Genomic DNA, 20865 nt, shown 5'->3' with positions numbered 1-20865 from the left:
TTCAGTGTCTTAGATTAAAAGTGTGCGTTGTTTTCTATATGGCAGCATGTTAGAAGTTTTATATATGGCTTTGCATTTTCATTTACCTTTTTACACAGAACACTAACTGCACATGATTTATGCTTAAAGTCTGAGATATCACCACACTGAGAGCTGTGATTCAGGAAGAGCTGAAACCTTTACAACTAAATAGGGAGTTTGGCAGGGAAGATGATGTTTTTAAAAAATTCAGAATCCTATTTATATACTGTTAAAATTTGAAGTACTATAGTTTATATTAAAATTAATATTTAGATATTGTATTTCAGTACTAGGAATTTTTTTATAGCCGCTAACATGACAGATTAATAAATATGATGAAAATGATTGTCAGTAAATTATATTAAATTGTTTGTAGTGTTTCTGTATTTGTCTTCACTTTGTGTATATATACACACATACATACAAAAATATGTAAATAACCCCATGTTATTCCTAATTTCAATTGCCACAATATCTTTAATGTATGTTGACACCGTATTTTAAATTACTTAAAAAATAAACTCTGTAAGCACATTTTAATTTAGTCTTTGTACTTCAAAGGCCACTGCGTTGAAGGGCAGCTGTCTTGGATTCATATGGAGAAAAAAACAAAGTTTCAAGTACTGTGAATGGTCATTTTAAGTGTGGCTGAGTAGAAAATCATTAATAACCTTTTCCTGACAATTGGACCTTTTCCTGAGAAATCAGCATTATGACAGATCAGGAAAAAGTTAATGTTGGTACCAATTAATGATGCAGGTGTCTACGAGAGAGAAGTAAATGTGCCACAAAATATCAAATGTAACAGGTATGCAGGCTTACCTGAAAACATAAGTTTGCAAAAATTTATGAATATGCTATGGAAAAAGTATCAGAATGAAAAATACACCCTTAGATTTTTACTAGTTTTATGACCCCCTTTGATCACTAGTTGACTTCTACCTAAAATTTTGTTTTTCTGTATCAGAAAAAAAAAGAATCATATATTTATTTTGTGCTGCTAAGTGAATTGTTGGAGAGCAGCAATCACCTTGCAAAAACTAAGCCTGACAGATAATAATAGGGCCACTGAGCATACAACCTGATTTGCTCAACTGGATTATAACTTTCCTCAGTATTAGAAGACAAGCAATAAATTCATGACACAAGACTGTTGAGTTAAAAAGACTAAAGTGAATAAATTCCAGTATGGATAAGCAGGAAAGGACTACTAGGATAGGTATTAGAAATCATCATGGTTCAGCTACTGTTTGAGAGTGTTGGTTTGGAAAGAATCAACCTAGGATGGAATCCCTTATAGTAATTGATGTTTTAGAAATAACAAAAACTAGCTCCCAATAGCCAAAGCTAGAATGGTTTGAGCAACAAAATAAGTCATGTATCAGATGATTGGATTATGATCCAAATTATAAAATATTCATGAATCTGTACTGATACAAAAGACAATAAATTTTGTTTATATAAACACATGTAAAATAAGGAAGAGACAGATATTCTTTAGAGAAGAATTCCAAATAATTGGAATTGTATTAGTCTTTCCTCTAGGTAGCAGAGTTTAACTTTTCCCTGCTTGAGGATGGGCTGTTAGACTTAGTGATGAATTTCAAAAAAAAAAAAAAATAGAGTATGTCAACTGTAACTTGACAGAGAAGCCTGTCAGAAACTATCCTAACCAAATGATAAAAGTTAACATCATCAGTGATACCATGTGGTTGTCTTGTAATCCATAATATGATGTGATGAGAAAAGACTATCACCTCTGTGTTTTTCTTTCCCCAAACCCATATCTTCAGTCTAATCATAAGAAAAATACCAGACACATCTGGATGAGGGCCATTCTACAAGATAGATACTAAGTCGGTACTTCTCCAGACTGTCAAGGTCATGAAAAATAAGAAATTGTCACAGATAAAAGGAGAATTGGGAGACCAAACAACTGAATGCAATGTGAACCCCTGGATTAGATCCTGGAAAGGAAAGAAGACAGCAATGGAAAAACTGATGCTATCCAAATAAAGTATAAAGTTTAGTTAATAGTGAAAAAAAATGAAAACAGTAACAAAATCAGCCACAAGATTGTGACGTGAACCGGGGCCATCTTATCTCCTTTTTGGAATTTAAGTTGCTTTTATTCAGGACTTATACTTTCACATTTTTCTCCACTAAATTGGCATCTGTAAGCAGGACATATCACTAGTTCATCGCAGGGTCTCAGGCAGTAGATCAGAGCTTGGTATACATCAGGGCCTACCCCTTTCATTAAATGAATAAAATCACTAGCAAAGGAATAATCATTGTAAACTGTTTCAGGATTTAGATAATACAGTTGTAGGCTTGGGTTGTTTTCTGCCTGTGTCTTTTTTATGTACAGAAGAAAATCATTTTTTTTAATTTTTATTTTTTTGGTGAACATTATTTACTTTGTTTTTTTATCATCTGGCTACTCCATCCTCCAACCCCCAACCTTCTGTAACACTCAGTTTGCTTCCTGGAGTCCAGGGTCTCTCATGGTTTGTCTCCCTTTCTGATTTCTTCCCAGTTTTCCCTCCCTTCCCCTATGGTCCTCCACACTATTATGTTCCACATATGAGTGAAAGCATATGATAACTGATTTTCTTTGCTTGACTTATTTCACTTAACATAATCCCCTCCAGTTCCATCCATGTTGATGCAAATGGTGGGTATTCATGCTTTCCCCTTTCTCCACATCCTCTCCAACACTTGTTATTTCCTTTCTTGTTAATTTTTGCCATTCTAACTGGTGTAAGGTGGTATTTCATTGTGGTTTTGATTTGTATCTTCCTGATGGCTAGTGATGTTGAACATTTTTTTCATGTGTCTGTTAGCCATTCATATGTCTTCTTTGGAGAAGCATCTGTTCATTTCTTCTGCCCATTTTTTGACTGGATTATTTGTTTTTTGGGTGTTGAGTTTAAGAAGTTCTTTATAGATTTTGGATACTAGCCCTTTATCTGATACATCATTTGCAAGTATCTTCTCCCATTCCGTGGGTTGCCTCTTTGTTTTGTTGACTGTTTCCCTTGCTGTGCAGAACCTTTTTATATTAATGAAGTCCCAAAAGTTCATTTTTGCTTTTGTTTCCCTTGCCTTTGGAGACATGTCTTGAAAGAAGTTGCTGTGGCCGGTGTTGAAGAGATTACTCCCTATGTTCTCCTCTATGATTTTGATGGTTTCCTGTCTCACAGGAATTTCATCCATATTGAGTTTATCTTTGTGAATGGTGTAAGAGAAGGGTCCAATTTCATCCTTCTGCATGTGGCTGTCCAGTTTTCCCAGCACCATTTATTGACGAGACTGTCTTTTTTCCATTGGATATTCTTTCTTGATCTGTTGAAGATTAGTTGACCATAGAGTTGAGGGTCCATTTCTGAAGTCTCTATTCTGTTCCATTGATCTATGTGTCTTTTTGTGCCAGTACCATGCTGTCTTGATGATCACAGCTTTTTAATATAACTTGAAGTCAGGCATTGTGATGCCGCTAGCTTTGGTTTTCTTTTTCAAACAATCCCCTGGTGATTCGTGGTCTTTTCTGGTTTCATACAAATTTTAGGATTGTTTGTTCCAGCTATGTGAAAAATGTCAATGGTATTTTGATAGGGATTGCATTGAAAGTGTAGATTGCTCTGGGCAGCATAGACATTTTCATAATGTTTATTGTTTCAATCCATGAGCATGGAATATTTTTCCATCTCTTTGTGTCTTCCTCAATTTCTTTCATAAGTGTTCTGTAGTTTCTAGAGTATAGATCCTTTACCTCTTTGGTTAGGTTTATTCCAAGGTATCTTATGGTTTTTGGTGCTATTGTTACAATTTCTCTTCCTTCAGTCATCTTGTTAGTCTACAGAAATGCAACTGATTTCTGTGCATTGATTTTGTATCCTGCCATGTTGCTGAATTGCTGTATGAGCTCTAGTAATTTGGGTGTGCAGTCTTTTGGGTTTTCCACATAAAGTGTCATGTCATCTGCAAAGAGTGAGAGTTTGACTTCTTTGCCAATTGGAATGCTGTTTTTTTTTTCTTTTTGTTGTCTAAATCCTGAGACTAGGACTTCTACTACTGTGTTGAACAAAAGTGGTGAGAATGGGCATCCCTGTTGTGTTCCTGACCATAAGGGAAAAGCTCTCAGTTTTTCCCCATTGAGAATGATATTCCCTGTGGGCTTTTCATAAATGGCTTTTATGATATTGAGGTATGTTCCCTCTGTCCCTATATTTTGAAGAGTTTTAACCAGGAAAGGATGCTGTATTTTGTCAAGTGCTTTTATTGCATCAATTGAGAGGATCATATGGTTCTTGTCTCGTCTTTTGTTAATGTAATCTGTCACGCTGATTGATTTGCAAATGTTGAACCACCCTTGCATCCCAGGAATAAACCCCACCTGGTCATGGTGAATAGTCCTTTTATGGACTGTTGGATCCTATTGGCTGGATCTTATTATTTTGGCATCCATGTTCATCAGGGATATTGATCCGTATTTCTCCTTTTTGATGGGGTCTTTGTCTGGTTTTGGGATCAAGGTAATGCTGGCATCATAGAAGAAGTTTGGAAGTTTTCTTTCCATTTCTGTTATTTGCAACAGCTTCAGGAGAACAGGTATTATTTCTTCTTTAAATGTTTGGTAGCATTCCCCTGGGAAGCCATCTGGCCCCGGACTCATTTTTTTGGGAGGTTTTTGATTACTGCTTCAATTTCCTTGCTGGTTATTGGTCTGATCAGATTGTCTATTTCTTCCTCTTTCAGTCTTGGTAGTTTATAAGTGTCCAGGAATGCATCCATTTCTTCCAGATTGCCTAGTTTTTTGGCATATAGCTGCTGATATTAAATTCTAATAATTGTCTCTATTTTCTTGGTATTGGTCGTGATTTCTCCCCCTTCATTCATGATTTTATTAATTTGGTCCTTTCTCTTTTCTTTTGGATAAGTCTGGCCAGAAGTTTATTGATCTTGTTAATTCTTTCAAAGAACTAGCTTCTAGTTATGTTGATCTGTTCTGTTTCTATTTCATTGATTCTGCTCTAATCTTTATTATTTCTCTTCTCCTCCTTGGTTTAGGCTTTATTTGCTGTTCTTTCTCCAGATCCATTAGGTGTAAGTGTAGCTTGTGCATTTGAGATTTTTCCAATTTTTTTTAGAGAGGCTTGGTTGGCTATATACTTCCCTCTAAGGACAGCCTTTGCAGTACACCAAAAGTTCTGAACCAATGTGTTTTCATTTTCATTGGTTTGCATGAATTATTTAAGTTCTTCTTTAATTTCCTGGTTGACCCATTCATTCTTTAGCAGGATGCTCTTTAACATCCAAATATTTGAGTTCCTTCTAAATTTCTTCTTATGGTTGAGTTCCAGTTTCAAAGCATTGTGGTCTGAAAACATGCAGGGAATAATCTCAATCTTTTGGTATCTGTTGAGACTGATTTGTGACGCAGTATGTGATCGTTCTGGAGAAAGTTCCATGTGCACTTAAGAAGAATGAGTATTCTCTTGTTTTAGGATATAACGTTCTGTATATATCTATGAAGTCGATGTGATACAATATGTCTTTAAAGCCCTTGTTTCTCTGTTGATCTTCTGTTTAGATGATTTGTCTATTGCTGTGAGTGGAGTGTTGAATTCTCCTACTATTAATGTACTATTATTGATATGATTCTTTATTTTGGTTTTTAGTTGGTGTATGTACATAGCTGTTCCCATGTTGGAGGCATAGGTATTTACTTAGCCTAGCCCCCTGGCAAGGGCAGAGCCATTCCGCATGGGGCAAAGACATTTAAGAATCAACACAATGGGCCCCTGCCCCAGAAGAAGATATGCAAGTCCTTGAGTTGGTGGAGTTTGGTATGCACAGAGGTGGAGATTGATTGACCTGGAGGATTTGATGAGGGTGTTGGATGGCCACATGTCAGCTCTGGGACAGAGATTCCCACACGGCCATTTTTGCTCTGACCCTCTGAAGAGAACGGAAAGACACTAGGGAACAAAAGCCCCTCAGCCAATCAGCTCATAATAAGCCCATCTCCCTGACAAGGTCTGGGGCAACTCCACCCAGGCAAAGATGCCTGAGAAGCCAAACAGCAGACCCCTCCCAGAAGACACACTGGAAGAACAGGGGAATAAGCTTAAGCTTATTTCCCACAGGACTGTAAAAGACCACCTCTAAAGGAAAATAATATAGGGAGCTCCAGGTGTTCCCTCATGACTCGCTTATATTTCAGGCTAAAATTTTACATTTTTTAGTTTTTCTTTTTTTTTTTTTTTTAAGATTTTATTTATTTATTTGACAGAGATAGAGACAGCCAGTGAGAGAGGGAACACAAGCAGGGGGAGTGGGAGAGGAAGAAGCAGGCTCATAGCGGAGGAGCCTGATGTGGGGCTCGATCCCATAACGCCGGGATCACGCCCTGAGCCGAAGGCAAACGCTTAACCGCTGTGCCACCCAGGCGCCCCTCTTTTTTTTTTTTTAACCCTGCTTCCATCTCAAATAGATTCTTATTTCCCAATGTATTTTTTAAGTTGCTTCTCACTTTTATTTTTTCCCTCACATATATGTTTTGGAGATTTATGCCCCATACTAGCCCGTTTTTCATTCTATTCAATTTTATCTTGATATATTTCATTGCAATTTTTGGATACAGTGTCTTCTTTTTTTTCCTTTTTTTATAATAATATTTTTTACTATATTATGTTAGTCACCATACAGTACATCCCTAGTTTTTGATGTAAAGTTCCATGATTTGTTACTTGCATATAACACACAGTGCACCATGCAATATGTGCCCTCCTTAATACCCATCACCAACCCATCCCATTCCCCCCTCACGAAGACCTCAGTTTTTTTACCAGAGTCCTTAGTCTCTTGTGCTTCGTTCCCCCTTCTGTTTACCCCCCTTTCTTCTTCCCTTTCTTCTCCTACCAATCTTCCTACTTCTTATGTTCTATAAATGAGTGAAACCATATGATAATTGTCTTTCTCTGCTTGACTTATTTCACTTAACATTATCTCCTCCAGTCCCATCCATGTTGCAGCAAATGTTGAGAAATCATTCTTTTTGATAGCTGAGGAATATTCCATTGTATATATGGACCACAACTTCTTAATCCAGTCATCTGTTGAAGGGCATCTCGGCTCCTTCCTCAATTTAGCTATTGTAGACAATGCTGCTATGAACATTGGGGTGCATATGGCCCTTCTCTTCACTACGTCTGTATCTTTGGGGTAAATACCCAGTATTGCAATGGCTGGCTCATGGGGTAGCTCCATTTTTAACTTTTTAAGGGACCACCACACTGTTTTCCAGAGTGGCTGTACCAACTTGCATTCCCACCAACAATGTAGGAGGGATCCCCTTTCTCCACATCCTCTCCACCAATTGTTGTTTCCTGCCTTGTCAATTTTTGCCATTCTAACTGGCGTAAGGTGGTATCTTAGTGTGGTTTTGATTTGAATTTCCCTGATGGCTAATGACTTTGAACATTTTCTCATGTGTCTGTTAGCCATTTGTGTGTCTTCATTAGAAAAACGTCTGTTCATATCGTCTGCCCATTTTATGATTTATTTGTTTCTCGCTTATTTTTGAGAAGTTCTTTGTAGATCTTGGATACCAGTCTTTTATCTGTAGTGTCAATCGCAAATATCTTCTCCCATTCCATGGGCTGCCTCTTAGTTTTTTTGACTGTTTCCTTGGCTGTGCAGAAGCTTTTTATCTTGATGAAGTCCCACAAGTTCATTTTATCTTTTGTTTCTCTTGCCTTTGCAGATGTGTCATGTAAAAGGTTGCTTTGGCCGATGTCGTAGAGGTTGCTGCCTATGTTCTTCGCTAGGATTTTGATGGATTCCTGTCTCACATCGAGGTCTTTCATCCATTTGGAGTTTATCTTTGTGTATGGTGTGAGAGAGTGGTCAAGATTCATTCTTTTGCATGTAGCTGTCCAATGTTCCAACCACCATTTATTGAAGAGTCTGTCTTTTATCCCCTGGAAGTTTTTTCCTGCTTTGTCAAAGATTAGTTGCCCAAAGAGCCGAAGATCTATTTCTGGGTTCTCTATTCTGTTCCATTCGTCTATGTGTCTGTTTCTGTGCCAGTACCATGCTGTCTTTGTGATCACAGCTTTGTAGTATAGCTTGAAATCTAGCAACATGATGCCCCCAGCTTTGTTTTTCCTTTTCAACAATCCCTTGGTGATTCGGGGCCTTTTCTGGTTCCACACAAATATAAGGGCTCTTTCTTCCACTTCTTTGAAAAATATCATTGGTATTTTGATCGAGAAGGCATCGAAAGTATAGATTGCTCTGGGTAGCATAGACATTTTAACTATGTTAATTCTTCCAATATATGAGCATGGAATATTTTTCCATCTTTTTCTGTCTTCCTCAATGTCTTTCAAGAGTGATTTGTAAGCTGTGATCACAAAGACAGCATGGTACTGGCACAAAAACAGACACATAGACCAATGGAACATAATAGAGAACCAGAAATGGACCCTCGGCTCTTTGGGCAACTAATCTTTGATAAAGCAGGAAAAAACATCCAGTGGAAAAAAGACAGTCTCTTTAATAAATGGCGCTGGGAAAATTGGACAGCTACATGCAAAAGAATGAAACTTGACCACTCTCTCACACCATACACAAAGATCAACTCCAAATGGATGAAAGCCCTCGATGTGAGACAGGAATCCATCAAAATCCTAGAGGAGAACATAGGCAGCAACCTCTACGACATCGGCCAAAGCAACCTTTTACATGACACATCTGCAAAGGCAAGAGAAACAAAAGATAAAATGAACTTGTGGGACTTCATCAAGATAAAAAGCTTCTGCACAGCCAAGGAAACAGTCAAAAAAACTAAGAGGTAGCCCACAGAATGGGAGAGAATATTTGCAAATGACACTACAGATGAAAGACTGGTATCCAAGATCTACAAAGAACTTCTCAAATTCAATATGCGAGAAACAAATAAACAAATCATAAAATGGGCAGAAGATATGAACAGACACTTTTCCAATGATGGCATACAAATGGCTAACAGACACGTGAAAAAATGTTCAAAATCATTAGCCATCAGGGAAATTCAAATCAAAACCACACTAAGATACCACCTTACGCCACTTAGAATGGCAAAAATTGACAAGGCAGGAAACAACAATTGGTGGAGAGGATGTGGAGAAAGGGGATCCCTCCTATATTGTTGAGGGAATGCAAGTTGGTACAGCCACTCTGGAAAACAGTGTGGAGGTCCCTTAAAATGTTAAAAATGGAGTACCCTATGAGCCAGCCATTGCACTACTGGGTATTTACCCCAAAGATACAGACGTAGTGAAGAGAAGGCCATATGCACCCCAATGTTCATAGCAGCATTGTCCACAATAGCCAAAGTGTGGAAGGAACCGAGATGCCCTTCAACAGATGACTGGATTAAGAAGTTGTGGTCCATATATACAATGGAATATTCCTCAGCTATCAAAAAGAATGATTTCTCAACATTTGCTGCAACATGGACAGCACTGGAGGAGATAATGCTAAGTGAAATAAGTCAAGCAGAGAAAGAAAATTATCATATGATTTCCCTCATCTATGGAACATAAAAACTAGGAAGATCAGTAGGGGAAGAAAGGAATAAAGAAAGGGGAGGGTAATCAGAAGGCAGAATGAAGCATGAGAGAGTATGGACTCTGAGAAACAAACTGAGGGCTTCAGAGGGGATGGGGTGGGGGAATGGGATAGACTGGTGATGGGTAGTAAGGAGGGCACGTATGGCATGGTGCACTGGGTGTTATACGCAACTAATGAGTCATTGAACTTTACATCACAAACCAGGGATGTACTGTATGGTGACTAAAATAATATAATAATAATAAAAAAAAAGAAATGGTAAAAGAAAAAAAAAGAGTGATTTGTAGTTTCTAGAATATAAATCCTTTACATCTCTGGTTAAGTTAATTCCGAGATAATTTATGATTTTTGGTGCTATTGTAAATGGAATGGATTCCCCTATTTCTCATTCTTCAGTCTCATTGTTCGTGTATAGAAATGCAGCTGATTTCTGAGCATTGATTTTGTAACCCACCACATTACTGAATTGCTGTATAACTTCTAGTAGTTTGGGGGTGGAGTGTTTTGGGTTTTCCATATAGAGTATCATGTCATCTGCAAAGAGAGACATTTTGACTACTTCTTTGCCGATTTGGATACCTTTTATCCATTTTGTTTTCTGAGCTGTTGCAAGGACGTCTAGTACAATGTTGAATAATAATGGCGAGAGTGGGCATCTTTGTCATGTTCCTGATCTTAAGGGAAAGGCTTCCAGCTTTTCCCCATTGAGAATGATATTCGCAGTAGGCTTTTCATAGATGGTTTTTATGAAATTAAGGGATATACCCTCTATCCCTGCACTCTGAAGGGTTTTAATCAGGAAACGATGCTGTATTTTGTCAAATGCTTTTTTTTGCATCTATTGAGAGGGTCATATGTTTCTTGACTTTATTTTTGTTGATATGATCTATCACACTGATCAATTTGGGAATGTTGAACCACCCTTGCATCCCAGGGATGAATCCCACTTGGTCATGATGGATAATCCTTTTAATATACTGTGGGATCCTATTAGCTAGGATCTTGTTGAGAATTTTGGCATCCATATTCGTCAGGGAAATTGGTCTGTAATTCTCCTTTTAATGGGGTTTTTGCCTGGTTTGGGGATCAAGCTAATACTGGCCTCATAGAATGAGTTTGGTAGTGTTCCTTCTGTATCTATTTTTTTGAAAAAGCATCAGGAGAATAGGTATTATTTCTTCTTTGAATGTTTGATAGAATTCCCCGGGGAATCCATCAGGCCCTGGAGTCTTGTTTTTTGGGAGGTTTTTGATAACTGCTTCAATCACTTCAGAATTAATCTGTCTTTTTAAAAAATCAATTTCTTCCTGTTTCAGTCTTGGTAATTTATAGGTTTCCAGGAAGGCATCCATTTCTTCCATGTTGTTTAATTTATTGGCATAAAGCTGTTGATAAAAGTTTCTAATGATCCTTCCTATTTCATTGGTGTTAGTTGTGACCTCTCCATTTTCATTCATAATTTTATTAATTTGGGTCCTTTCTCTATTCTTTTGGATAAGTCTGGCCAGTGGCTTATCGATCTTATTTATTCTTTCAAAGAACCAACTTCTAGTTCTGTTGATTTTCTCTACTGTACTCCTGGTTTTTAATTCATTGATCTCTGCTCTAATCTTGATCACCTGCCTTCTTGTGTGTGGGTTAGGCCTGTTCTTCTGTTCCAGCTCCAGCTTCTTGAAGTGAGAATATAAAAACTGCATTTTAGATTTTTCTGTTCTTTTCAGTGAGGCTTGGATGGCTATATATTTTCCCCTTAGGACTGCCTTTGCAGTGTCCCATAGATTTTGGACCGTTGTGTTTTCATTCTCTTTGGTCTCCATAAATTGTTCAAATTGATTTTTGATTTCCTGGTTTATCAAATCATTCTTGAGCAGGATGGTTCTTAGTTTCCAAGTGTTTGAGTTTCGTCCAAATTTTTCCTCGTTGTTGAGTTCCAATTTCAGAGCGTTGTGGTCTGAGAATATGCAGGGAATAATTTCAGTCTTTTGGTATTGGTTGAGACCTGTTTTGTGACCCAGCATATGGTCTATTCTGGAGAACGTTCCATGTGCATTTGAAAAAGAATGAGTATTCTTTTCTTCTGGGGTATTGTGTTCTATATATATCTATGAGGTCCATCTGGTCTAGTATGTCATTCAAAGCTCTTGTTTCTTTGTTGATTTTCTGTTTAGGTGATCTGTCTATTGCTGATACTGGAGTGTTAAGGTCCCCTACTATTAACGTATTATGTCTCTTTGTTCTGGTTAAGAGTTGGCTTGTGTATCTTGCTGCTCCCCTGTTGGGGGTGTAGATATTTATAATTGTTATATCCACTTGTTGGATACATCCTTTAAGAATAATATAGTGTCCTTCTGTATCTTTAACTACAGTCTTTAGTTTAAAATCCAATCTTTCTGATATGAGAATTGCTACTCTAGCTTTCTTTTGAGGTCCATTGGCATGAAAAATGGTTTTCCATTCCTTCACTTTCAGTCTGGATGTATATTTAGGTTCAAAATGAGTCTCTTGCAGACAGCAAATGGATGGGTCGTGTCTTTTTATCCAATCTGCAACCCTGTGGCATTTATGGGAGCACTTAGGCCATTCACATTGAGAGTGATTATTGAGAAATATGATTTTAATGCTGTCATGTTGCCTGTAAAGTCTTTGTTTCTATAGATTGTAAATTTCTGTTCTGTATCACTCTTGGGGCCTTTTTACTTTTATAGAACCCCCCGTAATATCTCCTGTAGGGCTGGTTTCATGGTTATGAAATTGGTCAGTGATTGGTGATTCTGGAAGGTCCTTATCTCTCCATCAATTCTGAATGCCAGCCTTGCTGGATAAAGGATCCTTAGCTGCATGTTTTTCTCTGAAAGAGCTTTAAAAATGCCCCCCAGCCCTTTCTCTCATTCCAGGTCTGTGTAGACAGGTCTGTCATAATCCTAATATTTTTGCCTTTGTACAAGAGAAATTTCCTTTCCCTGGCCGCTTTCAATACTGTATCCTTGGATCTAATATTTGCAAATTGCACTAGGATGTGACGTGGGATAGGTTTGTCATGGTTTAATTTGGGAGGGATCTTCTCTGCCTCTTGGACACGAATGCTTGTTTCCTTTGCTAGGTTGGGGAAGCTTTCAGCTACAATTTGTTGAAATATCTCTTCTAAACCTTTCTCTTTCTCCACCCCCTCGGGGATGCCGATGATTCTGACATTAGAATGTTTCATTTAGTCAGTAATCTCCCGTAACCTACATTCCTGAGCATGGATTTTTTTGAGCCAAGTTTCTGTTTCTCTTCTATCATCCCATCCTCCGATTCACTAATTCGTTCTTCTACCTCATTTACCTTGGCCATCAGAGCATCTAGTTTAGACTGCATTTGATTCACAGCATTTTTAATTTCTGCCAGATTCACTCTCATTTCCACCCTTAAAGATTCTATATTCTCGTTAATATTTTTGTTAATATTTTTTTCAAGTCTACACATCATCTTGACCATTGTTACTCTCAACTCCATTTCTGATAATTTGGTTATATCCATATCCATCAGTTCTTTGCCAGAGACCACAGACTCATTATCTTTTCTTTGCTGGGGGGATTTCTCTTTCTCATCATTCTGATGAGGAAAGGTTGCAGGGATGCACAGAGCCCAAATTATTGACCAGGACCCAGGCAGTGTGCATTTGTTTTATAGGGACCTTAGGGATGTGAGCTTTTTGATTTTTCAGTCTGCCTTCTGGGGGAGGGGTCTGCCGCGCTGATATTCAGGCAACCCTGTTTGGGTAGAGTCTCCCTATCCCTTGCGAGGGGGAAGGGGATTGGCACAATGTGAGCTGGTATTTCCGGGCTTTTGTTCTCTGGTGGCTTTCCCTGATGGTTTTCTGTGACTCTTCTGAGAGTCAGAGCATCAGTGGCCATATCCTAGCGTCTGTCTCAGAACAGAGAGATCGCAGTCCACTCTCCACTGAGCTCTTCTGGCCTCTTTAACTCTGTTTCTGTTGGTGCTGCTAAAAACCCTGCAGCCAGCATCCCAGCCCTCACTTCCAGGGTCGGCACATCTCTGTCCTTTGTGTTTCTAACACTGCCAGCCACCAGCTCCCCTCTGCGCGCTCCTTAGCTCCCTGTTTCAGTGAGGTTCACGCGCACTCTGGAGTGCAGGTTTTCAGTCTGGTCACGCATGTGCTCCTGAGCTCCTGGTCTCAGTCCAGTTCCAGTGAGCACTCCGGAGCTCGGGTTTTCAGTTTGCATGCCCATGCATTCCCAGGCTCACAGTCTCAGTCTGTTCTCTGACGGGTTCCCGTCCGTGAGTCTGAGCGCTCCCCAGTGCAGGTGGCTACCGCTTCCCAGTGCCTGAGCGTGGTGGCTCCCTCCCCCTTCTGTTTATCTTCCGATATCTGTGCGTGGATTCCTGGCTTCCCGCTACCTACCTCAATACTCAGTGCTGGAGATGTTCATTTGTAGAGATCCAGATGTATCTTCCTGCATCTCAGGCTGATTCCATGGGTTTTCATAATGGTTTGGTACCTATCCGGCTCGGCTCAGGGGACCAGCTCTGGATATAATGTCTTCTAACACACAGACCAAAATCAAGCAGGAACAGCAGATCACGCTGCTTTGTCTACCCTGAAAGATTATAATCTTTCTCCCCTCCCTCCTTTTTTTTCTTTTCTCTTTTTTTCCCTTTCTTTTCTTTTTTCTTTTTTATTGTTTTGGATCATCTAGGCTCTGGCAGCATGTCTGTGGTAGCTTTTGACCACTTTGGATTTTTTCTAAGATGCATTTTACTTGGGTCGTGGTTGATATTTTGGACTCTGTCCATTCTCTCAACCTTCCCTCAACAGAATGACTAGGAGGAGGAACCACCAACGAAGAAAAGGACCAGAGACAATATCCTCTGCCATAGATCTAATGGAGATGGATATAAGCAAGATGTCAGAGATAGACTTCAGGGTAGCAATCATGAAATCAATAGCTAGGTTTGAAAAAAATCAGTGACAATATAGAATCTCTAAGGGCAGTAATGAGATCTAATCAGGCTGAATTTTAAAAATGCTGTGAATGAGATGCAGTCTAAACTGGATACTCTAACAGCCAGGGTAAATGAGGCAGAAGAAGGAATTAGTGATCTAGAAAATAAGCTGATAGAAAGGAAGGAAGCTGAGGAAGATAGGGATAGGCAGCTGGTAGCCCATGAGAATAGACTTAGACAATGACACCATGAAACATTCTAATGTCAGAATTATTGGGATCCCCGAGGGGGTGGAGAGAAAGAGAGGACTAGAAGGTATATTTGAGCATCATAGCTATGAACTTCCCTAATCTGGGGAAGGAAACAAGCACTTATATCCAAGAGACAGAGCGGGTCCCTCCCAAGATCAATAAAAATAGACAAACACCCCAGCATGTAATAGTAAAACTTGCAAATCTTAAAGCCAAGGAAGCTATCCTGAGAGCAGCTAGGGGAAGAGATTTCTTACATACAGAGGGAGGAACATCAGAATAACATCAGACCTATCCACAGAGACCTGGCAAGCCATAAAGGGCTGACAAGACATATTCTGGGTACTAAATGAGAAGAACATGCAGCAAAGAATACTTTACTCAATAGCAAGGCTGTCATTCAGAATGGATGGAAAGATAAAGAGCTTCCAGGACCAGCAGAAACTGAAAGAATATGTGACAACCAAGCTAGCCCTGCAAGAAATATTAAGGGGGATTCTATAAAAGAAGAAAGACCCCAAAAGTAATGTAGACCAGAAATTAACAAAGACAATCTATAGAAACAGGGACTTCACAGGCAACATGATGATACTAAAATTATATCTTTCAATAGTCTCTCTCAACATGAATGCCTTAATGCTCCCATGAAATGGCATAGCATTGCAAATTGGTTAAAAAGACATGATCCATCCATATGCTGTCTACAAGAGACTCATTGAACCTAAAGATACATCCAAACTGAAAGTGAGGGGATGGAGAACAAGTTTTCATGCCAATGGACCTCGAAAGAAAGCTGGGGTAGCAATTCTCACATCAGACAAATTAGATTTTAAGCTAAAGACTGTAGTAAGAGATGTAGAGGGACACTATATCACACTTAAAGGGTCTATCCAACAAGGAAATCTAATAATTGTAAATATCTGTCTGTGTCTTCTTGCCCAAGAACAGTGGAATTCATTCTTTAACATCCTGTGAATGTATGGTTCACCATACTTATGTATATATCAGTGAGAAAACATATCCACACACACATGAATATTATGTGTTCTTAAGTTTGCTCTTCTCAGTATTAGACCTATAAAAACTTGGTTGATTGACCTGAATGATTTAAAGATGATGTTGAAGAATTCAACTTCCTAAATCACAAAACAGAAAGTAACCCCAAAATTTGAAAATTAAGCTCTGTTAAACTTATAGTTGAATTGTTTGAGCCAAAGAAGTTGTACTGTTAAAATTTCACAGAGCCAAAAATTTAGCAAAATCTTTTCCAAGTTTTTTATAAAATGGTTCTTGTTATTTAAAAAGAAGAAGAAGAAGAAAGAAAGAAAAGAAATGAAAGAAAATTGTAGATGAAAACATTTGAAACCTCTTCCTATAAGATGCCCTTGAGAAACACAAATCCCCAAAATATTAAAATTGAAAGCTTGTGAATGCTGTTTCTGCATGTTTAGGGTAAATGAGTCAAGCATCCATTCAGCAGGACTCTGTTTGTTGATAGAAATTAGTTACCTGAAATATTCTACCTCCAAATTGCCAGAAGCCGGTCTACTGAAAAATATTCTCAGGGTCAGTCTGGGCTAGAGAAAGAAAAAAGCCTACCTCCCAATCCTCATCATGGTTTTAGAGATTCACTAAATCACCTATTTACAGAAAGATTTTTCACAGAATGAATGAATCAAAAGTTGCCTTAGAAAATATACAGTTTAAATGCCTTTCAAACATTTTTGAAGTAACAATTATTTCTTCAAATAAATCTCACTTGAAACAATATGTTAAATAAATATAAGCCAAGCTACTAGAGTCTGTGCTTACATGTGTGTTAAAGAATGCCTTCATTCCTCCATCCAGACCCACAGCTTCTCTGGCATGTCCAAAGAACACTTAAGGCTTTTCAAACCAAATATGGAAATGACTTAGTCTAAATTTCTGCAAATTTGGAGACTGAGGACCATATCAACACCTTTATAGCAGAATCATGACTCTTCTCTCTGCTGTGACCTGACCGCTAACTTTTTGAATGTATGGGGAGGGCAGCTTCTCCTATGGTTTGATCTTTGTAAAGTCTAACTTTATCTGAAAAGGTTATCCTCTGATAAATATCTTCTCTGATGGGTGCATAGGGAGCAGAAAAGCCAAAAAAGTAAGATTTAACTAGACTTGGCTGTTAAAGGAGAAAGACTTTTGTTTGTATTTGGTTGTTGTTGTTTTTTTTAATTTTTGGTGTGTGAAAATTTCTGAAAATAGGTATAAAACACTTAGCCAAGTGCCTTGTACCCAGTAGGTATTACTGGATAGCTATATTAAAGACTTAGGGGTTTGATAGTTGAGTTTGCAACTTTTCAATCTAAATGGCAAAAGAATCAGTGAAACATTAAACTGTAAAATAGAAATTAAATCATGGCTCCCAAATGTATGTTCGACAGCCACTAAGCAAATGGTCTCCTTTATACTGTTACATGATCTTCTAATCCTCCGAACTATGAGACAGCCATTGAGTGTCTCCTTTACTTTTTTTTTTTTTTTTTTTTTTTTAAGGAAAGAAAACTGAGACTGGAAGGTTAATTTCTCTGACCCAATGTCACATAGTTGGTGGTGGCAGAGCTTGGACTCAAGCCCAGGTGTCCTTCTCTGAAACTCAGTACGCTTTACAATGAACCACCTTTTTGCTACACCAAGTGGAGTATGATAAAGCTTTATGTATCACCACATTTGAAAGAGTTCTTTGGCAAACAAGCTTATCCAGAAGAAAGATAAAGTTGGTGAGGAGACTAGAAACCCTATCCTCTGAAAAATATTTTAGATCAGAGTGTTGCTACGCCCAAGTATGACCTTCGGACCACTTTAAAAGCTGTTTACAAATGCAGAATCTGAATCAGAATCTGCTTTTTTAACAAGATTGCAAGATAATTTAGATAAACAGTGCATTTTGAAAAGGCAGGTTTAGCAGAACTTTGAATGAGGCCTTTGGGAATATCTGAGGGCAAAAAAAGACTAGACTCATGTCTTATTATTATAAAGGCCAAAGATAGAACCTTGGAAGAAGTCACAAAGATTGAGATTAAGGTTTAAAAATAATTTTGTCATCAAGTATTCTAAAAAGAGAACTCAAGAAACAGCTTTTTATTGTGGGCAGTGTTCAAGTGCATCTGGATGACTGACCATTTGTCAAAATTTCACAGAGGAAATAGAAAAAATCAATGAGTATTTGAACCAGTTTCAAAAGGCAATTATTGAGCACTAAGACCTGTGCAAGTCATTGGAAATCTCGAGTAAATTAGATATTATCCTTCCTTTCAGGAGGACCATGGTTTATTTGGGGAACAGGTAAGTAAAAGTCAGTGAGATGTTATATGATGAAATGCTAAAAAGAGTAAGTATTGGGGTGCAGAGAAAAGGCACTATTCTGAACCCAGAAGATAGCAGAAGTGATGAAAAAGAAGATAGGTTGGATATAGAGAAAGACAAGTGTTAATTGATTGTAACTTGGTGGATGATGTCATCATTCAACCAAGTTTTGGCTGATGTGAAAAGCTGAAAGGAGTGGAGCTCCTTGCAATAGATTGGGATTCCATGTTGCACAGAGGATGAGGCAAATAGAGGAGTTGAGAAAGGGGAGGAATAGAGTGGGTGATAGGGAAGGGCTGGGATAAACTGTATTTATTCTTTTTTTATGTCTCCATCTTTTCAACTAACATAGTGCCAAGCACTGTTCTAGTTGCTTAGCATTCAAAAAAGAATTAGATATGGTCTTTGTTCTCAAGGAGTTCATAGCTCAATGGAGACAGACATGAATTAAGGTAAGTGTGATAGAGGCACGAAGTGTGAAAAGAGCCCAGAATAACCCCAAAACTTAGAGGGGAAAGGAAGGCAAAGAGGATTAGAGGAGGTTTTATACGCAGAAGGAAAAGTCCTAAGTAAACCCTAAAGGATAGAACACCACAGAGAATGAAGACCTTGAGACTTAAAGTTGAATGAAGTTTCTGATGGATTAGATCCAGTTCTAAGTAGCTGCAAAGCTGAGTGTTTGCTCGGGTACATTGTTGTGATAGGCTGAGGTTAAAAAAAAAAGTGTTAAAAACAGGATTGACTGCATGAAGTCCAATCTGAGGAGGTAGGGGGGGTTTAGGGAGGAAAATGATGTACTCAGATTTACCTTTAGGAAGACTGGAATAGAGGGATGAGTTCAAATGAGTGTTGTGTCAGGCACTGCAGGAATGGGGCTGGAGAGGCAATGTTTCATAAACCCTAGAAAAAATGAACAAGGCCAGAACAAGGAAATGACTCATTTGAGAGGTCAAATTGACATGACATGACCATTTTGAATGAGTAATTTAGAGGATTTGTATGGGCTCAGATGTCTGTAGGTTGCTGAGGAAGGAATCAGTAATAAAGACAGTGAGCAAAGTTATCAAGGCTGAAAAAGGCTGCCAAAAAAACTGGGTAGAGTGAGTGGCTGGAATTGGTTAGTAAATTTGGTGATGTGGACTCACTTGGCCTAAGCTATTCTGCTTTTTGGGAGCACTACAGGCACTGGCAGCAAGACTTGGAGTTTGATTGCTTAATGCCTCCCATAAAATCCAGGGGCTTTAACTTGAGTTTCAAGGGTGGATGTAGGTGGTGGGGGTGGGAGGTGTGAACTCCCTCGGTTGCATAGTAAAAAATGTGTTGTGTCTATATATGCACATTTTTCTCCCAGGAAGAGGGCCATAGATACGATGATTCAAAAATTTCCAATCCACATTTGACCTATGTCCTCCCCAACACAAAGGATACCAAATGGCTACTGCGTACAAAGTAGTTAAAAGTTGTGGCTGAAATGTCTGAACCCAGGGTCGGCACTGTGGAAGGTGGGAGTAGAGTTTAACTTGGGGCCAGCTTGATCTCTTCCCATATTAGGCTGAGAAAGGAACGTTACTCAATAAGCTTAAAAGCACAGGTCAGCCTACTGACTTGTGCCTATTTGATGAGGGAATGCTTATAGAGACCACAGCAGGTAAACCAAGGGGAAAATAATGAGGAGGGGCCACTCAGTGTTGCAGAACATTCAGGCTCCAGTCTTCATTCAGTCTGTTTCCTAGGGCTAGGTTGTGACCTAAAAACCGAGGAGGTAACTTTTCTTCTGCTGTGTGAACTCAGGAGATCCATGTGCCAGAAAGAATTTTCCTGGCACATGTAGAGCGAAAAAGAGCCCAGTCATTACCCCACCACCACCACCATGACCTTTGAGGAGTCCCTGAGCAGGCCAGTTTTTGCTCTACCTAAGAATTGTTGTGTGGTGTGAAGTACAAAGCTATGGAGTTATAGAGTGAGTAAAGCTGCAAAAAGTGGCAGAGCTTGGCTTTGCCCAATCTTTCTTGCTGCTTGTATCAAGGCTCACCTGCTGCAGACCCCACCCTTGGTGGGTGGGTTATTTGTTTTTGTCTTGTCTTTTGCTTGGCAGCCAATGCTAAAATAACTCTAAAATAGGAGTAACAGTGTCCTTCTTAAGTACTTAAACATGGTATATCAGTCTGTTTCCAGTCTGAAAACAGAAAACCCCCTAGTAATTAGAACAGGCTAAAATTAATGTAGAAGTTTGTTAACTGTGAAAGGTGGTTATTAAAGAGCCTAACATGGAACTCTAAGGAATACAGAAATAGCACATGATGAAAGCAGCTACTACCTGGAGAGCAAAGGGAAAGTACAGAGGAACTAAGAATTAAGAAAAGCCCACCTGAGGGTGAGATACAGACCTTAATGTAAAGGATATGGCTACCACAGGATACACAGTTGTTAGAAACTTGCTAGTGAGTGTGGGCTGGAGCTGAACTGTAGGAAATTGACCATTTGTGGCAGAAAAACTAGCTGGCAAGTGCCAGCTGGTGAGCAAGGACCATAGAAGTGAGTGCCACTGGGCTGCTCCTACCTAATCTGCTTAGAGTCCCTCTTCCTCCCAGTTGACAAAGTCTAATGTTGCACCAAGTGGCAAAGGAAAAATGTTTTTGAGGTCTACCCCCAGTGTCATAAAGCCTTTGGAACTGAG

Source organism: Ursus americanus, chromosome 16 (assembly GCF_024610735.1).
Source record: "Ursus americanus isolate L20-20 chromosome 16, mUrsAme1.1.p, whole genome shotgun sequence".
NCBI lineage: Eukaryota > Metazoa > Chordata > Mammalia > Carnivora > Ursidae > Ursus > Ursus americanus.
This window is presented reverse-complemented; position numbering follows the sequence as displayed.